This window comes from Taeniopygia guttata, chromosome 18 (genome assembly GCF_048771995.1).
Source record: "Taeniopygia guttata chromosome 18, bTaeGut7.mat, whole genome shotgun sequence".
Taxonomy (NCBI): Eukaryota; Metazoa; Chordata; class Aves; order Passeriformes; family Estrildidae; genus Taeniopygia; species Taeniopygia guttata.
The window spans coordinates 2,004,131-2,027,877 of record NC_133043.1 but is presented as its reverse complement, the minus strand read 5'-3'; the positions used below and the strand labels follow the sequence as shown (position 1 = coordinate 2,027,877).

The window sequence follows — 23,747 nt, the reverse complement described above, 5'->3', positions numbered from 1 at the left end:
GAACAGCCCGTACAATCTCGCCCTCTCTCCTATTTACACATAAGCCAGGCTGACAACTCCTCTTCATCACGGTGTCAGAGCCTTCCTCGGCAGCCATGCATCTCGAGCAGGACAGCACCATAAATATTGCATAGGAGGTGTTTCTAATCTAGTTACAGGCTCAGCCTCTCACGCTCTTCCATCAGGAAGCCTTGGATTGAAATTGAAGTGTATTAGTATAATTTTATCAGGTTTTATTAAGCCTGGGGTCTCACGTTTTTGATATATAGTTTTAATTAAATTTTAAGTCAAAGAATGCAGTTGTTCATATTTTATCTCACCATGGCACATCGGGAGGAGGCAGTTAATCAGCACGCACCAAAACATCCCTTCGCTCGTGATGAACAGGCAGAAACTTTGCCAGCAGAGCCCAACTTCCCTCCATCGCTCACAGCCCAGCTGAGCCCCTGCCCAGCTCCCTCCAAACCCCGTTCCTGAGCCCTGTGCCCTCCCATGCCAGCATCCCGCAGGAGCACTCCCGGTGGGAGGAAGGGAAAAGCCTCCAGAGTGAGCAGGGAAGAGGGAGGGTGGCCCGGAGGCAGCTGCCACTGGCAGGGAGAGCAGGCAGGGACCCAGGAGCAGGGACCCAGGAGCAGGGGCTGGCTCCTGCAGCGGGAGGGACCTTCACCTCCCCTCAGGGCACTCTGGGCTGAGCCATGCACCAGGGCCCAGCCGGGATAGCTCCCTCCATCCTGGGAAAAGGGAACCCCAGCCCTTGGCTGCAGGGACTGCCCAAGCCTACAGAGGGTCCCCAGGGGTGCAGAAGCCCCTCAGGGATGGTACAGCCCCCAGCAGCATCACCAGCATGGTGCCCTTCTTTCTGCTAAGAGCAGTTTGGGGACACAAACATCGAGATTTGTGCCTTCTGCCAGCAAGAGCAGCAGATGCCATCACAGCTGGCACTGCTGCTGCCCTCACCTCATGGCTCCCTGCCCAGGGAGGGCTGTGACTCCCCAGGGACCCAAAGCCACTGTGGTGGCGGGCTGCTCCCAGGTCCTGGGGAAAGGCTGATTCATCCTGGCTGGAAGGAGCTGCAGCACAAGGCAGAGCAGAGCCAGCTCAGCACCCAGCCACCCCTTGGCCTGGGCACCGTGACACATCTGGCTGCAGCTGGGCCCTCCCCATGCACGGCTGGGGCAACACAAGTGCATCACAGCCCCCAGGCACCTTCCCAGCCCGAGCACAGCAAAGCTGCTGCTGGCAGCTCCAGCCAGGCTGGCTCTGCAGAGCCCTGACCTAGAGCAGCACCACCCCCAGCAGCAGAGCTGGGGGAACAGGGGCTTTGGGGACACAGACATCACGGTCCTGCACACGTGCCACCACTGCCTTAGCTGGGGCCAGACATCTCAGAGGATTCCTGAGCATAGAAACAGCTCAGCCCAGGACCATCACAAGTCCTGGAGCTTCCCCGGTGTGGAAAGCACAAGAGCTGAGCACAGACCAATCTCTCCCAGCTGAGGTACTGAAAAAAATTATCATCAAACTTGCCAAAACATACTCAGTTAAAAACCATTTGTGATACTATTATATTTTTTTTTAAAGTCTTATCTTTCCCACATCGAGGTCCCCACCTGGAAGAGCAGCAGAAACCACCAAGCACAGCATTACAGGTGACAGGTACAGCCCTGCCAGTGATGGCCACATCACCCGTGCACCGCGGCAGGGCCAGGTGCCCACAGACCGTGGTGGCCCCAGGGGGGTAAGGGACCACAGGAGCTGTCAGTGCTCCCTGGGACCTGCTCCAGCACTCCAGTGCCTGCCCAGCCAGCCAGATCTGTCCTGGGGAGCAGCTGAGGCTCACAGCCAGTGTGACACAACACGGCTCTGGCCACGTACGAGGAGGAGGGAATCCCAGGACAAGCAGGAATGGTTCTGCTCATCAGCCGCAAGACTGATAGACTTGGGGGGTGGGGAGCATGTTTTGCATTTCCTTCCTTTTCCTTCGCAAAGAAACAGGGATTTGGGGTTGGATTTGAACTTCATCCAGAAGAAAATAATTTCATTTGAAAAGGAAGCAGCTGGATTGCTTAAGACGTCCCTACTCCCATTGAAACAGGATTTGAGGCACAGAGTGTTTCAGGCCGAGCAGCCCCGGTCCTGCTGCAGCACAGCCCGTGGGTTACCTGGGGCCCACCGGCACCTCAGCCTGCCAGGAGGGAGATCCTGGGCACAGGAACCCCTCCACAGCCAGCACTCAGCCCTGAGACTGCACCAGCAAAGGCTTCCCACACACAGGGACTGCAGGGATCGCTGCCAGGGGGCTGCTCCCCCCAGCCCACAGCTCAGCACACACAGCGCCCAGCCCCGCGCCCGCCGCAGCTGCCCACGGGCACCCTGCCACCCACCCCGGTGCTGAGGGTGCTGTGGTGCCACCAGGGGCCTGTGGGCGCCATTTGAACTGGGCAGCAAGAGAGCTGGTGTCACTGCAAGGCGAGTATTTATATCCTCCCCGACGCAGCATCCCTTTGTAAAGGCACGGAGCGTGTACAGGCAGGGCTGTCAGTTCAGCGGTGTGTTACAAGTGTTTGATATGGAGATTTTGGCAGTGGGAATGGATGTACCTCGCTGAGAGGTTTATGTAAAATGACAGCTTCTGGAAAATGAAGCACTCAGATATTAAAAAAAAAAAAAAAAAAAGAAGAAAAGTACAAACAAAAGGGAGGGAGGGGAGGCCTTGGCTCTGCGAGGCCAAAGCAGATCTCTCCTCCCTGCTGGCCCCGAGCAGCTCCCACCCCAGCTGGCAACACAGCACCGACCCCAGCAGCTCGGCTCGGCTGGCCCAGCTCCACACAGGCGCTCCCCCAGGCCGGTGCTGCCCCATTTCCACCCCATCCCTCCTCCTGTGCCCTGTTTCGGGCTGTGCTTTCATCACCGCTGCGCGTGGGTGGCGGGAGGAGGATGCCTGGGAGCGGGCCTGGAACGCGCTGAAGCTCCTGCCACGGCAGGTGGGACGAGGGACACGGCACCAAGAGAGCCGGGCACCGCCTGGGCCCTCCCCGGGGCCGGGACTGCGGGTGCCAACATGCCCTGTGCCACAGCTGGCATGGGGGGATGCGGCACCCATGGAGCCGGGCAGCGGCCGGTCCCCCTGGCACCCTGCTGTGACAGGGGACGACGCCGAGCTCCGCACCCATCAGAGTCTGCACTGGCAGACGCTGCTGGTGGAAGCTCAGCCGAGGCCAGAGGCACTGCAAAGGGAATGGATGCCATCCCACCCCCAGACAGATCCAGACCCGTTTCATGGGTCCCTCACTGACTCCCACTACTCACCTCCCCTCCACCGACTCCAGCTGCAGCAGCAGGCAGAGATGAGCACCCCGAGCAGGGCCATCTCATCCAGCAAGGAATGTGGCAGTACCACCCAGCGAGGCTGGAGTCTGCCTCATCCTTCCAAACCACAGCCGGCTCCCTACTTTGGCTTTACACCCTCCTCCACCCCCTGTGCCCAGCAGGGGATCTGTGCCATGGCCGAGGTGGAAGCAATTCCTGCTGCAGCTATAATGATCCATAAAGAAGCTGACTTGTTTCTTACCTCTCTGAAATGAAGGATGGTGATTACCCTCCATCCCAGTCCACAAAGCCTAATCCAAATTGATGGCCTCCCAGAGATTGCTTCTCTTGCCTCTCACCAATCCAATACCCAGCTCCTCTACACACATCTACTCAGGAGCAAAACGTCGGTGTAATTCACGCAGGCTCTGGATAGAAAGGCCATTTATCCTGCAGGAAAAGCTCCTGGACAAGACATTACATTAACAGCACGTTAGGGAGAGGTGGCAGTGCCAGCCTTGCTCCTCCAGGCCACAGGCAGCAGGGCAAGGATCAGCTCCAGAGCCCTCAGGAAGGAACCCCTGCAAGGGGTGGAGGTGCTGCGAGGTGTGGAGGTGCCGAGGAGCAGTGTGGAGCTGGGCTCGCTATGAATATCCCGGGCCAGGACTGACAACAAAGGCGGCAGCTGAAGCAGCACCATCCATGCCAGCAGCACAGCACAGCACAGCCACCCAGGGAGCTGCCCTCTGTCCCCACACCTGAGGGGCACCTGGGGGAAATCACCCTTTGATTTGCAGGATCCCGGCACAGGGTGTCTGTCCCTTTGGCACTGCTGGCTCTGCAGGAGCCCCAGCAGCGGGGCAGGCAGGGGGAGAGGCTCAGCCACGGGCCGGGACACGAACGCCCGGGGACGGCAGCAGCGATCCCGGAGCACCCGGCTCGGCCCCACCGGCTCTGAGGAGTCACTTCACCGACACCTCCGCCGAGCTTGGGCAGCCCTGAGCAGGATCCCTGGGCCCGGCTGGGCAGCGAGGGCTCCCGCAGGCCGGCCTCAGCCCCGGAGCCGCCGGACACGCGTGTCTGCCCTGCCCGTGCTGCTCCGGGAGAGCGGCTCTCGTATTACACCGGTAACAGCAAAGCAGACAGCAGAGCACCGGTAACAGCAAAGCACACAGCAGAGCACCGCGGGGACCGGCGGGGGCTCCGGGCCTTGCACAGCTCTGGCGCTCCGTGCTCACTCCCCGCAGCCGTGGGGATGCAGCCGCGGAGGAAAAAACCAGGAGAGGGAGGGAGGGAGGGAGGGGAGTGGGGTCTCTTCACTTGCTGCCCGCTGCAGCGCTTTTTTCTCCCCGGCACGGCACTCGGCTGCTCCCTGCACACCCACGGGAGATCTCATCCATCAAGACGGGCGGGAGGGAGAAGTGCCCTGGGCAAGATGAGGCCAAAGCCATGGCACCCCCTGCCCTGGGGGGCACCGGGAGCCCCTGTGAGCCCCCACCTGCACGTGCAGGGACACCCTCGGCACACAGCACCCACAGCGACAGGGCAGGGGGTCCCCAGAGCCGGCACACCTCTGTGTGCCCAGGGAGGGACACCCATCCCCGCTCCAGCACCGCCGCAGCGCCCATCTCACCCCGAGGGAGATGTCTGTGGAGAGCAGCTGGCAGAGGGCTGCGCCGAGCCGGGGGAGCCCGGGCAGCCCTGACTCACCGGCTGCCATCGCTCCCACCCGCGGCAGGTGGGCGGCTGCGCCGGGAGGGGCTGAGCGGGGATGCAGAAGAGGGGGGGCTACGGGGAGGGTATCCCCGGAGAACAAGGAAAACAAATCCAAACTCCAGCGATATTCACAGAGCCAGCACAGCCAACAACGTGCCCAACCAGCAGGAGGATCCCGAGCAAAGCCATGAGGACCCAAGTGCTGCTCCAATCCCTCACCCTCCCCAAAATTCTTCTTGAAGCAGATGTGCCCTCAGTGCATGCATGCGCATGTGTTTCCATCCCAGTCTTTAAATGAGGTCTTTGCTGAGAATTTACAATTCCCTCATGGCCTCAATCTTGCAAAGATTGCTTTTTTAACACTGTTGGGCTTTAATTCTAATAAGCCTCCTCTTTATTACGGAACCAGGTCACATTGCCTTGACACTGCGAGAAAATCTTTCATCGGGAAGGAAAATGAAGAAGGGAAAAGAGAAATAAAGGAGGAGACGAGAAGGAAGACCGGGGAGACAAACAAACAAAAGCTGCTCCCCTCAGCCTGGGGACTGTGTGACCTCGGGGAGGAACGGGCGGGCAGGGGGGCAGAGCCTCCCCGCAGCGCCACTCGCACCCCGGACGCGCAGGATTATTTCTGCTGCGGCTTCACTTCCCACGCACCCTCCCACCCTCCACTGCTGAAAACGCCAAGAGGAACGGGGGGAAGCGTGACAAAACTTTTGACAGAATGAGGACAGAGTCCAGCCCTGCCCGGACAAACGGCCGCCACCGGCAGCCCGGCACACGGTCCCCGTTACCGGCCCGCCAGGCACCGCCAGCCCCGGTGCCCCTGCCGGCAGAGATCACGGCCCCACACCGGCAGGATGCAGCACAGCTTCACCTTGCCATCCAACACCTGCTCAAGTGTCCACTGTCCCTTCTGGAGGCTCCAGCATCCCCCCAGCACTGAGCTGAGGGGGCGGCTGCTGCCTCCCTGCTCCCCAGCCCCGGGGCTTTGCCTGGCCCAAGGCACATCATCACAAACCACCTCTGTCGGTATCTTGCATCATGGCCATCTACACAGAAATGGGCTGATCTCACACCCCAGCGTGGCTCCCCTGTGCCCACATCTGTCACCTCCCAGCGCTGGACTGGGGGCAGCTCATTCGGGACTCATTAAACCCCCTGTCTCCACTGGCTCCGGTACAGCCAAACCACAGGGAGATGGGACTCGGGGCACCAGCCCCTGCTCCCAGTGCCTCCCACCATCCCCCCAGCAGCCCCAGTGCCTCCCGTGCCCCACGGCAGCTTTGTGTCACACAGAGGGAGCATCCAGGCTGTGCTGGTGCACAGCAGTGTGTGACCGTGGCACATGTCATGTCACCAGTGACACCAACAGAGCAGCCTCCTTCCCCACCTGCTCCAGAAATAAAAGCTCTTGGACAGCCCAGCCTGAGCTTTACCACATCAAACGGCTCCAACAGAAGCATTTCCAGAGTGGGCAAAGGGACAAGGCTCCAAACCCCAGGACGGTGGTGGGGGAAGGCCACGGCTGCTCCAAATGTAGATGTTTAATTCTCAACACTGGCAGCTGCACTCAAGGCAGGAGAGGCAGGGAAGCCATGCACAGGGGTAACCATGGCAACTTCACGGAAGTTAAATAAAAACTTCTTTAAAAAAAGCTAACGAGGTCCCTGAATCATGCTTTATCAGCTGTGTTGCTATAAAGATCGAGATCCAGCCAGCTCAGGATTCCTAATTACTCCTGCAATATACTGGAGAGAGCTTTATTTAAAAAAAAAAAAAAAAAAAAAAAAAACTGGCTATGAACAGAACAATTTCGGCCTCTCTTCACGCCGGGATTTGCATAGTTCATGAAGCACCTTCCCAGATGGATCTGCTGCTGAGAGCCTTCCAAGGCAGCCCCCGCCTGCTGTGGCTCAGGGGGCTCTGGTGGCTGCGCCCAAGCCCTGTTCTTGTGAAGGGGACACAGGGAGAGCCCCAGCACTGCTGCTGCAGCATCCTGCCATGTCAGCACACTGCCTGCCAGCACAGCACTGCCCACAGGAGCATCCCATGCACCCGCCTGGGGCTGGATCCTGCATCTGGGTGGCTGCAGCAGGTGCCCCGGGCTGCCCACGGCCCCCTCGGCACAGGGGATGTTCTCCAGCATCATCCACCACCCCTTCATGCTAAACACCTGCACACGGAGCCCTGAGCCTGCCACAGAGGGACTCAGGCACCAGTGCAGTGACACCCTGCCCTCAAGGATCCCCATCCCAGGGCCAGAAAGCAGCCAAACCATGCCCACCCCAGCAGCTCCCATCCCCATGGCACAGAGCTGCCATCACTGCCCACAAGCCAAAGCACTCTGAGAGCGCCCTACACCCTCATTCCTGCAAAACAGACTCTTGGACAAGCCCGGGAAACCCTGGAGGGTGAGGAACCCCTGCCAGCCCACAGCCAGACCGTGCTGGAGCACACACACCCAGCGGCGGCTGGGCCCCAGCACCGCCTGGGGAAGCACCATTAAAAGCCCATTTCCATCAGTCACAGCAGCACAGGCTGCTGGAGGACCTGCCAGAGCCAAAGGTTTGTCACCAGTGATCAGGGACACAGGACAGCAGTGCCATCACCCCCAGCACCCACACAATCTGAGCCCCAAAGAACCCTGGGCCCGGCTGGGCACAAATCTCTAAACTACCACACTTAGCCAAAGGATGCTGGGCTCTCTGCTAAGGAGAGGGCTGCACCATGAGCAGCTTTAAAGGGTTATTTGAGTCTTTATTTTCACAGCTTATGGTAAGAGTAAATGAATTATAAGTATTATTTACTATATTTTTAAACTCATTTAATTTAAGCTGATTCTGAATGGAAATTAGAATCCAATTAAAATGTGGGGGGAAAGTCAGCATTTTGAAGCACATTATTAAGCAAAGCTACATTAAACATGTTGGAAGCATAAATATTGGGGAACAAGTTCTATATTTAGAGGAGGATTTATTCAGCTAAGGAAGTATCATCCATGGCCCAGGGACTGAGGAACCCGTTATCAAGGTCAAGATTTTATCAGCAGGTTTCAGATTCTCACATCTGTGTTTCACCCAGCGCTTGATTAAGAGTTTAGAAGCCTGGAAAACTCTCCCTTTTGCTCCAGCTCCTGCTTTAGAATTAATTGTTTATTGATCCAACAGGAGGAAAATATTCTCTCTTGCTGCAGAGGAGCTGCCTGGAGCTGAGCCTGTTGTCAAAAGCTGTTTTATCACTTCCATAAATTCCAGCTGTGGTGACTTCCTCAGCTTCAATCGCCCCGTTTCTCCAGACACACTCACAGATCCCTCCAGTAACTTTGGCAGATTACAGCTCCCAGGCCACTGCCCAGATCCCCACTTTCAGGAACCCCCAAATCCATCAGACTGCCCAGAGGGAGCAGCAGTGGTTCCATCCAAAATCCACTAGTCCAGTCCCCTTGCTTATGTAAATCCCATTTTACCCCCACCTCCTGCATGGGCAGCACTGAGTGCCAGAGGAGCACAATGACCCAGCCAAGAGGGGCAAGAACCTGCTGGGGCTTGGAAACCCCCATCCTCATCCCCAGAAAATCACACTTCCCACAGTAGCATCAGCCCAGATTCCAGAAGAGCCTTTTTAAACTTTTTTTTTCCTCCCCAGGAAGAAAAGCATCCTAAAGGGGAAACGCAGGCAATGTGGCAGGGTCCATGGCAGTGTGCACTTCCTTCCACCTTTGGGAAAACCAACAGCAAAACTCTGTGGGAAACCAGCTTTTCCCATGAAGGAAACCCTCTGGACCCCCTGCCTCCCACTCAGGATCTGTCCTCTCAGCTCCCGAACCTCCCAGGTGACAAGGGTGCCAGGAGCAGGGGACACATCCACAGTGGATAATGGAACAGGAAAAGGGATCCTGTGCTCCTGTGCATGCTTTTACCCGTGAGAAATTCAGTCTTGTCTCATCGGGAAGAGACAAGGATGCCTGGAGCATCTGCGTGCGAGCGGAGTGAAGGGGAGATTTGCCTTCAGACTGGTTTATCAGAGGTTCAAAACAACTGCAATCTCAGTAACTAACAAAATGACAGAATTTGCTTCCTCATCTGGTATCCCAGCCTGTCAATTAACTTGCAGGAACATACATCCCAAAATACTTCAAATAATTCCAGCAGAAAGCACTGGAACAGCACCAACAGCAGCCGCTGCCTTACAGCGAGAGGAGGGAGGAAGGAGAAGCTGCTGTCAGCAGCACCGAGCATCCCAGCCCAGCCAGGGATGGAGCATCCCTGTGGAAGAGCTCTCGGCTGGTGGCAGCTCTGTGGTGATGCCCAAGGAGCTCCAGGCACCGCACAGCCGCAGCTCCAGGACTGCAGCACCTCCAGCACAACCCCCTCCACCTTGCCCTGGCTCAAACCTCCCCCCCCAGCTCCCCTTCCTCTGCCACGGCCCTTGGAAAGGAGCAGATCTGCCATAAGGACTCATTATCCACTGAGCTCTCACCCCGTAAGGCTGTAAATTAAAAGAGAACGCAAATAAATTATGGAACTTCCCTCATGCCTTTTATTATCTCAATAACCTTCAGGGGGATTTATCCAGCGTCAGCTGAGCAGCTGAGAGCTGTGCCGACAAACTAATTCAAGAAATGCACAGCTGAAAACCTTTATGCACCGAAGGAGAAATTTGGCCCAAGCTGCTGGAGAGGGCACTGAGGGGACCCCTCACCCCCAGTGCCTGAACACAGCTGGTTCAAGCCCCACTAATGCACTCCCCCCTCCAGCTGGGGAGATTCCCCTCAGCCACGGTGGCAAAAGAACTCAACTTGTCCCATCCTGGGTGGGCAGGGCAGCAAAGCAGCAGCAGCTGCATGGAGGGACAGGCTCTGCCACCAGCACAGGCTGCCCAACCATCCCAGTGCCTGGGATGCCATGCTGGGACTTCAGAACGACATGTTCTAGTGACAGGAGATGGAGAAACTGAAACTGGGCAAGGGAAAATCCCCAGCCCTTGTCACAGAGGCTGCAAAAGGTGGTTTTCCAAAGGGAGCATCACACAGAGCAAGGGTCACTATCCTAAAACTTCCCAGGCTGCCCAGGAGCAGCAGGAAAGGACAGGAGAGGCACTGCCACAGCCCTGTCACACAGCACAGGGTGCCCACAAGAGACTCCAGCCCCACACCAAGCGGGCTCCCAGGGAGGTGCCTGCCAGCACCAGCTCCTTCAGCACCTCAGTCCTGCAGTGCCCGTCCCCACACGGTGCCCAGACTGTCAGGGAGGAGCAACAGCTGCCACTGCCAGGCTGGGGCTTCTCAGCCCCTCCGTCCCCAAAAGCAACCGGCAGAGGTTCACACGCCGCTGCGGTTGGGTGCCCTGTGCCAGGGCTCTCTGCAGTGCCAAACAATCACACAGATCACTCCAGAGAAGCTGGGGGAGAAATAAAAATTCTTCAGTATTTTCTGTGAAACAACAAACACAGCCTCGGCATCTCTCTCCAGAGCCAGGGATGAGCTACGACCAACAGCCAGGTCCAGCCAGCCCTGCCAGCCCCAGCCACTGCAATCAGCCCTCCCTGAAAATTATCAACTCCAGGCTCTTTCTCCATCTGTTATCCAGAAAAAACAGCCTTAATTTCTTGCTTTGTGAGGCTTTATCAAGCCTCAACCATTTTAGCCTGAAAACAGGAAGCTATTTGGAAAGCAGAGTGCCTTCATCTCTGCACTGTACCCAGCAGGGCCAGGCCCCCAGCCTGGGGTATGACCAGATTGCAAACAGCACCGGGCACTGGATGCACCCCCAAAACACTGAGAACTGAACCACAAGCCCTGGATGCCCCAGAGAATGATGGGCACATTAGGAGGAAAAATGAACAGGGCACTCACCAACGGTGATCTACGCCCACCCTGGGCTGTGCCCCCCAGGACACAAGACAGCAGCCAGAGCTGCCCTGCCCCAGTGCCAGGCATCTCTGGAGGCAGCAAGTGAGTGCCAAACCTTCACCAAAAGCAGCCGAAAATAGCTGGGATTGTTAATGTCACGCTCACTGGAGTGAGAAACTGAGAAATCCCTGCTCCCCCCATCCCTCCGCCTGCACACACGAGCGCTGCCAGCGCCTTGCCAGGCTGCTCCCTCCGAACGGGTGCCCCCAGCTCCGGGCTCGCAGTGCCCCACACCGCGGCTCTTTGCTCCAGGTGTGCCCTGACGCCTTCGGGGGTGACGCTGCAGGCGACGCTGCGAGCACGGAGCGGCTCCTGGCACGCACACCTCCAGGGACCAGGAAAAGGGCTGAGAACGGCACCGGGCGGTCACACACGCCACACACACCCAGGTGACCCCCGAAGGGCCTTCACCGTGCACCCGCCCCTCCCGGCGCACAGCCCTGCACATACCTGCACGGGGAGCCCGTCTGGCAACGAAATTCCTGGAGACAGAGAGGAATTCAGGAGAAGAAAAGCCCAGGAATAGCTACCTCACTTGCCCGATTCTGCCCCACAGCTGACCCAGGACCCTCTCTCTCTCCTCCTTTATCCAGACTCCATCTCACCCAACTTTTTCCTACAAATTACCTTTACTGGCGGCTGTGATGACAACTAGCACCAGGTCATTGTTAGCAACTGTCCATAATTAAGGGGCATTACGAATCCTTAACACAAACTTAATGGCATCGCGCGTTGCCCCCTTGACCGGGCCAGGTTAGCCACGAACCCTCACGGGCTCCGGCACCGCCGCCGCGGAACCGGATCCCGGAGCGCAGCGGGGACCGCCTAGCACCGGGATGGACGCTGCCAGCCCGGCCTCCCCCGCTCCGCCGGGAGCCGCCAGCCTTCCTCCGGGATGCGCTCCGGCAGCGCCGCCCCGGGGCTGCCACCGTGGCTCCCGGTGCGGCTCTCTCGGTGGACATCCCTCCCCAGAGCCGCCCCGGCGGAACTTCGCCGCCCCCGCCCGCCGCCCCCCCGCTCCCCTCCCCGGTGCCGCCGGGCGGGGGTGCGACGGTACCGCCGCCCCCGGTAACTCACGCGTTCAGACGTCCCCGCCACGGCGGCGCAGGGCGGCCGCGGGTCCCCGCCCGCCGAGCGGCATCTCCCGAGCAGCGGCGACCGGGGCAGCCCGGCGGCGGGTCGGACTCTCCGGGCTGGGTCGGGCTCTCCGGGCTGCGCTCACCGGGCCGCCTCGCACGCGGCTGCGCCCGCGCCACCGGAGCCACCGAGCGCGCGCGCCCGCCCGCCCCCGGCCCCGCCCCGCGGCTGCCGCCCCCCGCCCGGGGTCCCTCCCTCCCTCCCTCCCTCTGCGGGGAGACCCCAGCGGGATGGGGCTTCGGGACCCTGTACCCCACCCCGCACCGTGCCCGGCGTCCGCTCTCCACAGGCTCCCGCCACTGCGCCAGGAAAAGAACCGGATTTTGTCCGTTTCTCCCCCAAAAACGAGCCTCCAGCAGCGTCCCCGGCACGGAGCGGGCTGCCCCGGGGGGTTCTCCCAATCCCTCCCCGTCCTCAGCAGCACCGAGCACTGCGGCCCCGCGGGTGATGAGGAGCAAAGACCCCTGAACAATCCGGATCGGGGACACCGATTCCATCGTTCCATCGCTGTGCATCCACCTGGACACTGGGTGGGATACCGGGCACCGAGCGGGATGCCCAGGCTCACGCCAGCCCCTGGCAGAGCGGGAGCGGGGAAGGGGAAGGGGATTTCCAGTCCTCACTGCAAACACTGGGAAACGCGAGGCGGTGCCGGGAGCCCACAGGATGCGGGTCTGTAGCATCCCCCTGACTCACTAAAGCTCCGTTCGTGTCTCAGCCCCTTACCCTTTCTTCCCTTTCAATCACATTGAAGGGTCTCTGGGCAGCGATCCGGGCATTCCCACCGCAGCTGGAAGCTTCCCGGGGTGTTACGCAAGAGCAGACCTCTGGCATTCACGGCTCTCTCGTTCTCCGGCTGCTCATCTCCTCCCCTGGGAAGCAGCGGAGCGGCGCAGAGCTGCGCTATCGGCCGGAGCAGAGCCCGCCTGCCCGCGGTCCTGCTCTGCCCTTTCCTGGGCTCGCTGCCGAGACTTCCATCCCGGAAAGAGCCGTCAGCCGCTCTGGCAGCGGGTCCCTCACAGTGGGCAGCCAAGCCCCCCGAATCCCGCTGGCCTAGGGGATGTCACGGTGCTGTGACAGTGACCTGCTCCTGCTGGTGTTCCTGGATGGGGCTCAGCACTTTTTCCCAGCTCAAACGGTTTGTTTGTGGCTCCCAATACTTAAGGCTGTGGTGAAGCTCCCCAAGCTCTGTTTCCTGAGAAATATCTGGAATATCTACAGCCTGCTTGAGCAGGAAGTTATCTCCTATCACTTTAGCACTGGGCCATCTCTGAGACTTTCTCAGGCTCCTGCAGAGCCCACCCGCAGCCTCCCAAACCAGGCACTGCTCCTCCTCCCCTCACAGCTCCCCTCCCCTACCGAGGGCTCTGAAGACCACTCTGGAGAAAACCATCAGGGTTATGAGGAGCCACCACGTGAGTGAGGACCATGAACACACGGGCTGCGCCTCAGCCATCCCCACATCTATTCTGGATGATCCACGGGTGTATTTTTAGCCCTCAGGGCCGCGGCAGCCCTTGTTCTCCCGACAAAGGCAGCCAGGCCCGCTCTCGCTCTGCCCTGCTGTGCCGCTTCCTCACGCTTCACTGAGGTCCAAGATGCTTTAGGCAGCAGATTTGGAGAACGAGGAGCTGGGAATGCGGGAGAGCTCAGCTCTGCAAAACCTTCCCTCATCCCGAGCCTCCCGGCTGGCTGACACCCATCCCCTCCTGGGTGGGAACAGTGGGAACAGTGGGAACAGCCCGGTTCCCACTCGGGAGCGGGAGGGGCGCGCCGAGCGGGCTCGGGGTACCGGCACTGCGGAGCGACCGCCGAACGGAACCGGCCCGGGCACCGGCACCGGCCCCCGGCGGGAACCACCCGGGGAGGAACCCTCGGGGGAGCCTGCCCCAGGATCTCCAGGAGGCCAAGGGCAGGAGGGTCCTCCCCGGCCCTGGGAGAGCAGGAGGAGGAGCAGGCGGGATAATGGCTGAGGATGCACGGAGCGGCAGCGGAGGGAAGAGCAGCCCTTGGAAACAGCACAAGGCAACAAATCCCTGCAAGGCTGTTTGTGAAACACAGGAACAAGTATTACTCTGGGAAAAATATGTTTTTCCTTTTTTCTTAGCCGATTTCACAGCCTATTTGCGATCAGGGCTTTCATTTGGAGGCAGTCAGAGTTGTTTAAATTACTGCTGCTGGGATTTGTTTTATCTTTAAGGAAGATGTGGTTTTCCTCAGAGCTATGGCTGAAGTACAGAGATGACAAGACCCAGTGTGGGTCCAGCTGGGTTTTTCCCTGAACACAGCTGCTGGAATGTGGAGCCCCACAGCCCCAGTTCTGGGGATCCCCACAATCCCCAGAGCTGAGCATCGTGCCCCAATCAAGGCACTGCCAGGCAGCCAGTCCTGAAATCTCTTCCACAACGCAACAGAGGCCACTCGTACCAGGAAGAGACACGAGACAATGAGGCAATAGCCCCCATATCCTCCCCCATGGCTCTCAGGGATCCTCAACTTCGAGGTGCCCAAAGGATGTTCAACCCCTCCTCCCGACTCTGCCCAGAAAGGGGAGCTGACACAGCCCTGGCAGCTCGAGCCTGGACCTGCCAAGAGCTTCACCTGCCAGTGCCTGTCCCACCGAGGGCCGGGGGTACGGTGCCAGCTGGAGCTCTCCCCAGAGAGCTGCCAGAACAGCGGGTACCTGCACCACCCTTGGCTGCAGTGGAGAAGGTGGGATGACATAGCAAGACCCGGGGTTGTTTTTTTGGCAAGTGTCAGATGCCCTGACCCAAAAAACCCAAAGCGGAACGTGCAATCCCAGCGAGGCACCGAACAGACACACTCAGACTGCAAAGCACCGTGGGAGGAGCAGGGAGAGCCATGCTGATGGGTTCTGCAATAATGCTTTTTTAAATATAATTTCTGATAGATTTTATAGCTAAGTTATGTAACATAATGAGCAAATCTACAATGCAATTGTCACTGAACATTAACAGTGAAATCCTGAGCCTCTATTACACTAACAAACTTATTAAATCAGTGAACATTGCGCTGCATCAGTCAATTATTGAAACAATGCCAAGATTGGGAGAACAATCTGATATCCATTACAGGGAGCAGGAGCAGGGATGTGACCGGGGCTGCCCGCAGCGCTGCGTGCTTCAGAGCATTCCACGGATTTATGGCATCCATGGACACCTCAGCTGCCGGCATTCCACAGCTGCTTCCCCTGCTCCAGGGGGGAAGGAGCCCAGAGCCAGCCCTGTGCTCGCACCCAGGTCCCTGCTGAGAGCAGGAGGAGCGTGGGGGAAGCGCCGCTGGTCCCACTGCTGGCATTGCCCTGATGCCAAGAGCTGGGGGCTGCAGCATCAGCCACACTCAGGGACAGAAATGGCCCTGAAAAGAGGCAAAGCCCTTGGAAAAGTGAGGGACACCTGGCAGCGGGTGCTGCCCCGCACTCGGATCGCTGCCCCCTCCGGCCCCATCACTGCGCTGATGCCCCAGCCAAAGCCTCATCCCTGGCTGCCCACCCTGAGCCCTGTCCCAAAGCATCCCTGGAGCATCAAGGGAGCAGCAGGGCATTGGGATTCAGCTGCCACCTCGCTGCCCCTCTCCAGGGAGCTGGCATCAGCCAGAGCCAGCAGCTCTGTGCCCACAGCAGAGCTTGGGCTGAGCTCATCCCTGGCTCCAGGACTACAGCCACCCACTGCCACACAGATTTCCAGGGCAGGGCACTGCTCCAGCACCAGGATAGGGCATGAGAAGGCTGGCAGGGGTTTGGCCCTGCAGACCCCCAGCTCTCACATCCCCCTCGACCCTGTGAAATCCCATCAACACCAATGTGACAGCCTCAGGAGATTGTTAATGTGAAATAAGGTGAGCTTGGGGAAACCTGAGAAGATGTCCATGCAAACACCTCAGCAAAGTGTGCCTTGCACCTCGGTGAAGTGATTTGACACAGCACTAATTATGCAAATTAATCATCAGTAAATTAGATCCTTGGTTATTTATTTATTTTGCATTCTGCACCACAGCCCAGCAGGAACAGCACCCGGAGAGAGGAGCAGCTCCATTCCGCCTGGGAAGGAATGTTTGGTAACATGTTGCATGATCTGGCCTCTCCACATTCCTTCTCAGATGAAATTTGGAATTGATTTGCTGGTATCACACCGCTCCCAGCCCTCAATATGTCATGGCAGCTAATGAACCGTGCCAGAGACACATTTATAACCCACTATTAGCTGCTTCCAACGCAAAGAGATTTTTTTTTCTCTTTGCTCTGATGTTCTAAAACTTGTATAAACAAACCAAACATGACATACACAGAAAAAAAAAAAAAACCAAAAAAAACCCAACAACCCAAAAACCACAACCCAAAATCACCACAGCAAACATGTCTCCGGAAAGCAAACTGCTTGTGTGACTCCCATCTTCCCTGCTGGACCCAGCTCTCTAGGTACAGAAGACATCCAAAGTACCCCTGATTTTCCCCAGGTTCCTTCCTCGCCCCCGCTCCCTCCAGGCAGAGCAGGGAGAAAGGGGCTTGCACACACAGCTCCCTGCTCCCCACAGCAGCAGCGGGAGCGGGGATCTTGCTCCAGAGGAGGAGCAGGGAGGTGGTGCTGGGGACAGAACGGGAAAGGCCCAGAAGGCAGCGGGCATTCCCCTTCACTCCAACCCTCATCCACACCTCACAATGGCAGCGACGACTCTATTGGGGGAACAAGAGCTAATTAAATTTACTGGGATCACTGAAGAGGAAATTATTTAATATTCTGCATGGAATTTAATATCTGAAAGCATGAACGGCCCTGTTTCATCAAAGATCTGTTCCTTCCAAGCACTCAACTTTACTTTTCGGAGGCAGTGGGCCACCAGGGACAGGCAGGGACAGGGCAGGAGGCTGCCAGCGGGAACCACGCTCCTGGAGCCAGGCAGGAACAAACAGTGGGGAGCCGAGCGCCCCAGGAGCCACCGGTGCTCCCTAAGGAGCAGCAGCTCTGGCACCCAGGGAGAGCAGCCTCCCGAGGGCTCTGCTGCCTCCTCTGAGGGAGGATCCTCCCATTACCATCCACCGGTGCTTCCACACTGAGCTGCTGCTCTGTTGGAACTCAAAATGTCCCTCAGACATTTCTGGAGGTTCCAGGCCCAGGTCAGAAGCATTTGAGACCCTGGCAGGCAGCTGCAAACAGCTGTGACTTTGGGTTTGAGCCATGGAATGAGTTACCAACTTTGAAGGTGGAACAAGCAGTCACAAAAGTTTAGATATTATAGTAGAAGTAGTTACAAAGTAGAGGGAAGAATTTTTTAGTGCTGTACAGGGGGGTTTTAACACCTGTACAGGGGGTTTTTACTTTGTACATGGGGGTCAGAGGTTTTAAGATGGAGGAATGTAGGCTTGTCCTGTTCTTCCTCTTTCTTCTTCCTTACCTCCATGTTCTTGGTGATGTTGGCACTCACAGATTGGTTTGGAGTAGAAAGGCACCATTTAATATAGGTAATGGGCATTGGGGAAAAACTGTACCCATGTAACACGTAATGTCCCATATAAAAGATAGAAAAGCACATTTAATACAGGTAATAGGAACTGGGGAAAAACTGTACCCATGTAACACGTAATGTACCATATAAAAGACAGCAGCAGCCCTGGGCAGAGGGGGAGAGAAGAAGCAGTCGGGAGTCAGAGAGGATGTCAGGGTGTGTGTGTGCCTCTGCCTGAGCTGTGAGCAAACCACAGCAGCCCCAGAAGAAAATCTTTTAAATAACTTGCAATAAACTGCCTTGAGACCGAACAACAGAGACTGCTGAGCCTTTCTTTGGAAGCACAGGTTGGAGAAGAGACTTTTCCAGCACACAGAGCCCCTGAACCAGGCCGGGGTTCGACACTGCTCCTCCGCTGAGCGCCCACGTCCCGCACGGCCCTCGGCTGGTGACCTGGCACTGCCACCAGTGCCACGTGAACAGCCAAAATGGTGCCACTTCTGAGCCCCCGAAAGAGGAGCCCGGATTGGGCACAGCAGGATCCAGGGAGAGCAGAATTTTACCACAGGGAACCTTCACCTGGGCTGTGCGTGCCTGCGGTGCTGCTCACCTGGATCTGCAGGGATCTGCAGTGCACAGGGATCCCAGCACTGAGCGCTCCCACAGCCCTGCAGGGTGTGCCATTCCCCAGTGCAGGTCACACACCATAAAACCAACATCTCTTTGGTGCACCAAGAGCCACCAGGGCTGGGCTCCGCAAGGACGTGCCAGCCTTGTGCTGGAGACCCCCAGCTCCAGCCCCTCAGCTTCCCTGTTTCCCTCTCTCCGCCCTGGTAACGTCTCTTTCCCCTCACACTCACAGAAGCAATGATAAGTAGCAATAATTTTGCTTCTGTATTTGTGTCACCAAAACTTCCAGCTAATTCCTGTAGCTGCCAGCATGGAGGCACTAATACCTCTGTGAAAGACAAAGCAATTATTTCTAAACATAGCTTGTTCCTTGCATTGTCACCACCTGAACCACCCAACCCCTGGGCTGCTGTTAGCATCCTCCTCTAACTAGCAGGGGGAAAATGAGAATGTTTTTCCCCAAAAAGCTATCCCTGCTGCTCCCCAGGTGCCAGACACCCACCCCACTGCTGACCCAGACAGAGGCAAATTTGCTGTGCTCCAGTGTCTCCAGCCAGATGGAGACACCGTGTCTGCCGCAGGACCCTCTGCAGCATCAGACCTTGTTATGCTGTGGGTCTGCTCTCAAGACATTAAAATGAGCCATAAAATGACAAGTGAAGTGCAATAAGGGTTGCAAGTAGCAGGGAGAATACAAATGGTGGCACTGGCATAAGCACAGCACCCGCCAAGCGCCTGTCCCCACCGCTCAGAGCCCAGGAGGGGACACAGCTCGTGCATGGCCATCCTGGGGGTCCCTGCCCCTCCCTCAGGTGCCCACCTATGGAGCCGTGAGGGGCTCAGAGCCTTGAACAAGGTACCCCCAGCTGGCACAAAGCCCCAGAGGGGTGAGCAGCCCCTGCCCCGGGCGGGCCCAGGGAGGGGAAGAGCTGCCGAGTTAATGAGCAGGCTCCCCACCAGGGCTGAATGGAGGCGGCACCTGGAGGCAGCGCACCTGCCTGACCTACATCCCAGCGCTGCTGGAACATTGAACCGCACTCTCTGACAGCTTCAGCCTGGAGAAACTCCGGCTCCGGCACGTCATGAAGCCTCTGCCGCCCCCCATCCCGGCCTCAGCTCTCCGAGGGCTTTATGGGAACAGGCAGAGGCTGAGCAGGGAGAGCTGCACCCCTGCACTGGGATTTTGGGCAGACACTCAGCAGCATCCTAAATGCTCCCACAGCTCCCAGAGCGAGGGGCTCGCAGCCCTGGGCAGGGCACTGGGATCCTGCTTTGGCTGCTTCCCATTCCATCCCAGTGACATCCTCCACATCCCGCCCTGCCCAGAGCTGCCCAGGCACCTCCATCCCCAGCTGCTACGTGGGAAAGTGTCAGGGATGCTCCAGAGTCAGCCACACCAGGAGCTGGTCCCAGGCAATGGAACCAGCTCCAGGTGTGTTACACCTGCAGCTCCCAGGGGAGGGGAGCCTGGAGCACCCCTGAGCCGAGGAACAGGGACCAGCTCCCTGGGAACTGCCCTTAAAAATATTTCCATCACTCTTCAGAGTCAACCTGCGGTACCACCTCCAGTAATTAACCACTACATTTTAATTAAACATTGATTAGCAACTAATTAGTCTAATGATTAGTCACCTGAAGAAGACAAAGCAAAATACTGGGGCTGCCAAGATAGGAGCCGGAGAAAGCAAATGATGAAAGATGAGAGGCAGCTGAAATTCCTCCTCTGCTTCCCTCTGGGCCAAATGTTTCCTCATGGCTTGGTCCCTTACAGATGAAGCTTCGAGGTGAATTTTTCTAATTGTAGCAATTCTGTCAGAATCTCAAGTGAGTGGTGGGGAGGAGACTGAGCTATTTCATCTTTCTCATCAGATCTCAGATTGTTAATATAGCTAAAGAGCCTCTCCCAGCCCGAGGAGACTGAGACTGTCACTGTAACAGAGTCAAGGGAGACTTTTGTGCCTTCAGTGCTGCAGTGTCCCGAGGAGATCGCTGTGGAAGGCAGAAGCCCCTGGGCCCAGCAGCGCACCCCCTGTCTGCGGGGACACCCCTCGGGCCCTGCCAGCACTCCGGTCACAGCCCGGCTGCTGTCCCCTGCCCGCTGGAGGGGCTCCAGCACTGCACTCCCCCTCCCAACACAACTGCCGCTGCCACACGACGTGCAGGGCTCTGCCCAGCAGGGCCGGGCACCCCCGGCCTCTGGGACCGAGGAGCAGAGTGCCAGGGCACGGCACAGCCCTCTCCGTCCCTCCCCTCGCCGGATCCGGCCCGGGGAGCCGCGGCTGTGCCCACAGGCACATCCCGGTGCCAGCCTGGGACCCGCGGGTCCTGCAGGCTGAGAGCACCACCTCCCCCCCCGAGCCCTCAGGACATCAGCTCCTGTCACCCCAAAACAGCCTCACGGCGCTCAGCCCGGCGCGGACGCGGCTCTGCCCTTAGAGGGGCCGGAGGGCCGGGCCGGGTCCCCGAGAGCAGCGGAGCCGCGCACCGGGGGCTCGTGCCCAGCCCCGGGCCTGGAACGGCCCCGCCGTGCCGCTCCCGCTCCGCCCGGGCTCCTCCCCGCACCCCCGCTCCTTCACCGGCCGGTGCTGGATGAGATGTTTATTATTTCACTGGTCCCTTCTGAGAGATAATCCTATTTACCTCCATCACTTATGCCTCAGAAAATCACTCTGGCTGACGGTTATGAAAGCACTGCCAGCCGCGCTCCCCCGGCGCTCCGCAGCTCCCTCCTCGCTGCCGGCTCCTCTCCGCAGCATCCCCGGCAGCTCTGCAGCCCTTCCCTCCCTCCCTCTTCTCCAAGTGTCTTTGCCTCCTGCGAGTCTGAGCCTCGCCGGGTCTTTCATCCTGTCCCGGCTCATCTCCAGCTCCGCTCTCCTCTCGGGACTTTCCCGGGAAGGTGAAGCACTAATGCTGAGCTGTGGGGCCAAGCCACACCGGGCTGGACCCATCTGGGAAGGGCCGGGGAGGCCGTGGCTTGGAGGTGCTGCATGAGAAGCGCATCGGCACCTCTCCCCCTGCTCAGGCACAGGAAAATCCCCCCGGATCACCCGGAGGCGGAGGCTGGGCCGGGCTCGGCAGGGAACGGTGCCGTTCAGGAGCCAGGCGGGAGCCCCTGAGCCCCGGGGCTGGCGGGACCCGCGCTGGGGTGCGAGAAGGGTTAAACCAAACCCAGGAGCCCCTGAGCCCCGGGGCTGCCGGGACCCGCGCTGGGGTGCGAGAAGGGTTAAACCAAACCCTCGGGCCGTGCCCCCGCAGGCAGGGCCGAGGGACATCGATCCCCTCACACATCTCCCCATCGGTACGATCAATGGGGTCGGGCCAGGGGGTGGCAGCTGAGTGGATAGCGACACCTTCCTCCCCCTCCTCCTCCTCCTCCTTGTGCTGGGAAGCCCCCAGGGCTCCTGCAGCGGAGCTTCCTCGGGTGTCCCTGCACGGAGCCGCCCGGTCCCGGCGGAGGGCCCGGGCCGGGCTGTCTGCAGGCGCTGCTGCACACCGGGACACTGCGAACAGCCGGGGGATGTCCAGGCACGCTGGGAAGAGCCTCTGGTCTCCCTGTCCTGCCCAGGCTGACCCGAGGAGCGGCTCCACCAGCTCCTGCCCTGCAGCCTCATCCCGCTGCAGGCGCTGGGCTCTGGCAGCAGGAGGGGCAGCGGCTCCGGCTGCAGCTGTTTCATGCTTCTACAAAGCAATCTGCTCCTTGGGCTCCTCTGTTCTTCCCTCTTATGCAACTGCACAAAATGTAGAGGAAAACAATCCCCTGGATGCTACTTTATCTGAGGAGCTCGAGCGGCTTTGCACAAGGCAGCAGTTTCAGCAGGAAGAAAACAAAGGAAACGGCCATGTCTGAAAGGCTGCTCCTGAAATCTGCCCTGCCTTCTGGGATCCTGTGTGCCCAGCTCCCACAGGGGTCCCTGCCCACATCCCTGCTCGCTACACCCACCCCTGCCTGCATCTCTGCCTCCTGCTGCTTCCTGCATCCATCCCTGCCCCTTGGCCCCCTCCCCAGCTCCATCCCCCTCTGCCCCTGCTCACCCACTCAGAGAAGCAAGCTGGGGGTGGTGGGATCCAGGGTCAACCCACGCAGCTGCCCTGGGGCTCGGGTGCCCCGAGGTGCCAGTGCCCAGGGCCGCGTGGGGAGGTCCCGGCAGGCAGCCCAGCCTCTGCACTGCTGCCAGCCTGGCAGGGCTGCCACCTGCCCGCCAGGTACCTCGGGGCACCTGCAGTGCCAGGGCCAGGGCAGAGCGCTGGGGGCAGCAGGGCCATGGCCCAGCCCTGCCCCACACACAGCCCCTCACCGCAGACACGCCTGGCACGGGCACCTCTGACAATTACAGCTTGCATGCTGCAAACCAAGGATTTTAGAGCAGCCGAGGCAAGGGATTGATTTCTTGCTTTGCTTTAAGTGCAGCTAATGTAATAGGTAATTTATTTAAATGGATAGCACAGAGAGAAACTTGGTTTTTATCTCTTCTGAAAGGATTCCACCATGTTGGGTGACCCAGGTGAGCTGCAGAGCTGGGCTGAGGGCCCTGACACCTCCCAATAGCTGCCTGGATCAGCTTGTCATATTTTTCAATTCATTACAGCCATTTTAGCAAACAACCACTATGGATTTTTTGTTACAACAGCTCTTTCTATGTTAGTTGTGTGTGAGCTAGTACCTGCCTTAACCACTTAGAGTAAAGCTTTCTCCCCAGGAAGGGGTCAGGGATCCCCAGAACCCCGCAGCTGAGCAGGGAGAGGGGGTGAGGGGTCCCCCGTGCAGCAGCCCAGCCCAGGGACTCGTCCTGGCATTGGAGCCCTTCTGGGATGTGCCATGGGATGCTCGGAGCCTCTGGCCACGGGCACAGCAGAGCACCGAGGGGAGGGAGCAGCCCTGCACTGCGAGTGTGGCTCTGACACCTTTGGGAACCACCTTTAGTGCTCCCCACAGGATCCCTGGCTGTGCTGAGCCCCAAGCAGCACATCCCCACAATGAGGAAATGGCTGCAAGTCTGTGCCCAGCTCTTCTGCCCCATCCTGATGAGGACCTGCCCCTCGTGCTCAAAGCCAGGGGTGCGGGCACACATCCTGCAGGCACAGGGCCCCAGAGACGTGGGCAGGGCTGTGGCAGGGGTGCAGGGGAGTCCTTCCCTCTGGGTGCCCCGGGAAGCCCTGAAAGCTGTGCCTCACAGCCCAGTAAGAGGCAATAGAAAGGGAAGGAGCAGGGGGCTAAGGTGGGGCTTCTCGGCACCTCCAGCACTGCCCAGGCTCTGCATCCCCAGAGCCTCCCCAGCCCCTGGCTCCCGCTGGCAGGATTACAGCTGATGCTGCTCAGCTCTCCCGCCGGCTGCAGGAGATCCCACTGCTGCCACTGCGGCTGCACCGAGCTCGCTGTAGATCCGATTATGTGATAGGGAACATCAGAAATGCAACTTGTTGCCTATTTCCCAGAGTAATTAATTTCATCTGTATTGAACAAATGACATAATTTGAGGATTTCTGGGTTATGGATTAAGTAAAGACCAGATGAGAGCATCCTCATTGGCTCAGAGATTAATTAACAGTGTGAAGTGAAGCAAGCCCTCTCCTCTCCTCT

General features: G+C 58.6%; 1 protein-coding gene across 22 annotated transcripts in view; it reads right to left on the bottom strand.

Annotated features, from left to right (window-relative positions):
• Positions 1-23,747, bottom strand: part of RBFOX3 (RNA binding fox-1 homolog 3) — a 133,552-nt gene that overhangs the window by 89,722 nt on the left and 20,083 nt on the right. For 8 of the 22 annotated variants that reach the window (XM_030287079.4, XM_041719835.2, XM_072937003.1 and 5 more), the window contains exon 1: positions 12,017-12,225. The exons of 4 other annotated variants lie outside the window; for them this stretch is intronic. The gene's annotated coding sequence lies outside the window, so the exon portion shown is untranslated. Of the gene's footprint in view, positions 1-11,389; positions 11,503-11,566; positions 11,837-12,016; positions 12,230-20,809; positions 20,939-23,747 lie in introns of those variants that run through there. 10 more of the 22 variants (XM_030287087.4, XM_072937001.1, XM_072937010.1 and 7 more) reach the window with 8 other exon arrangements.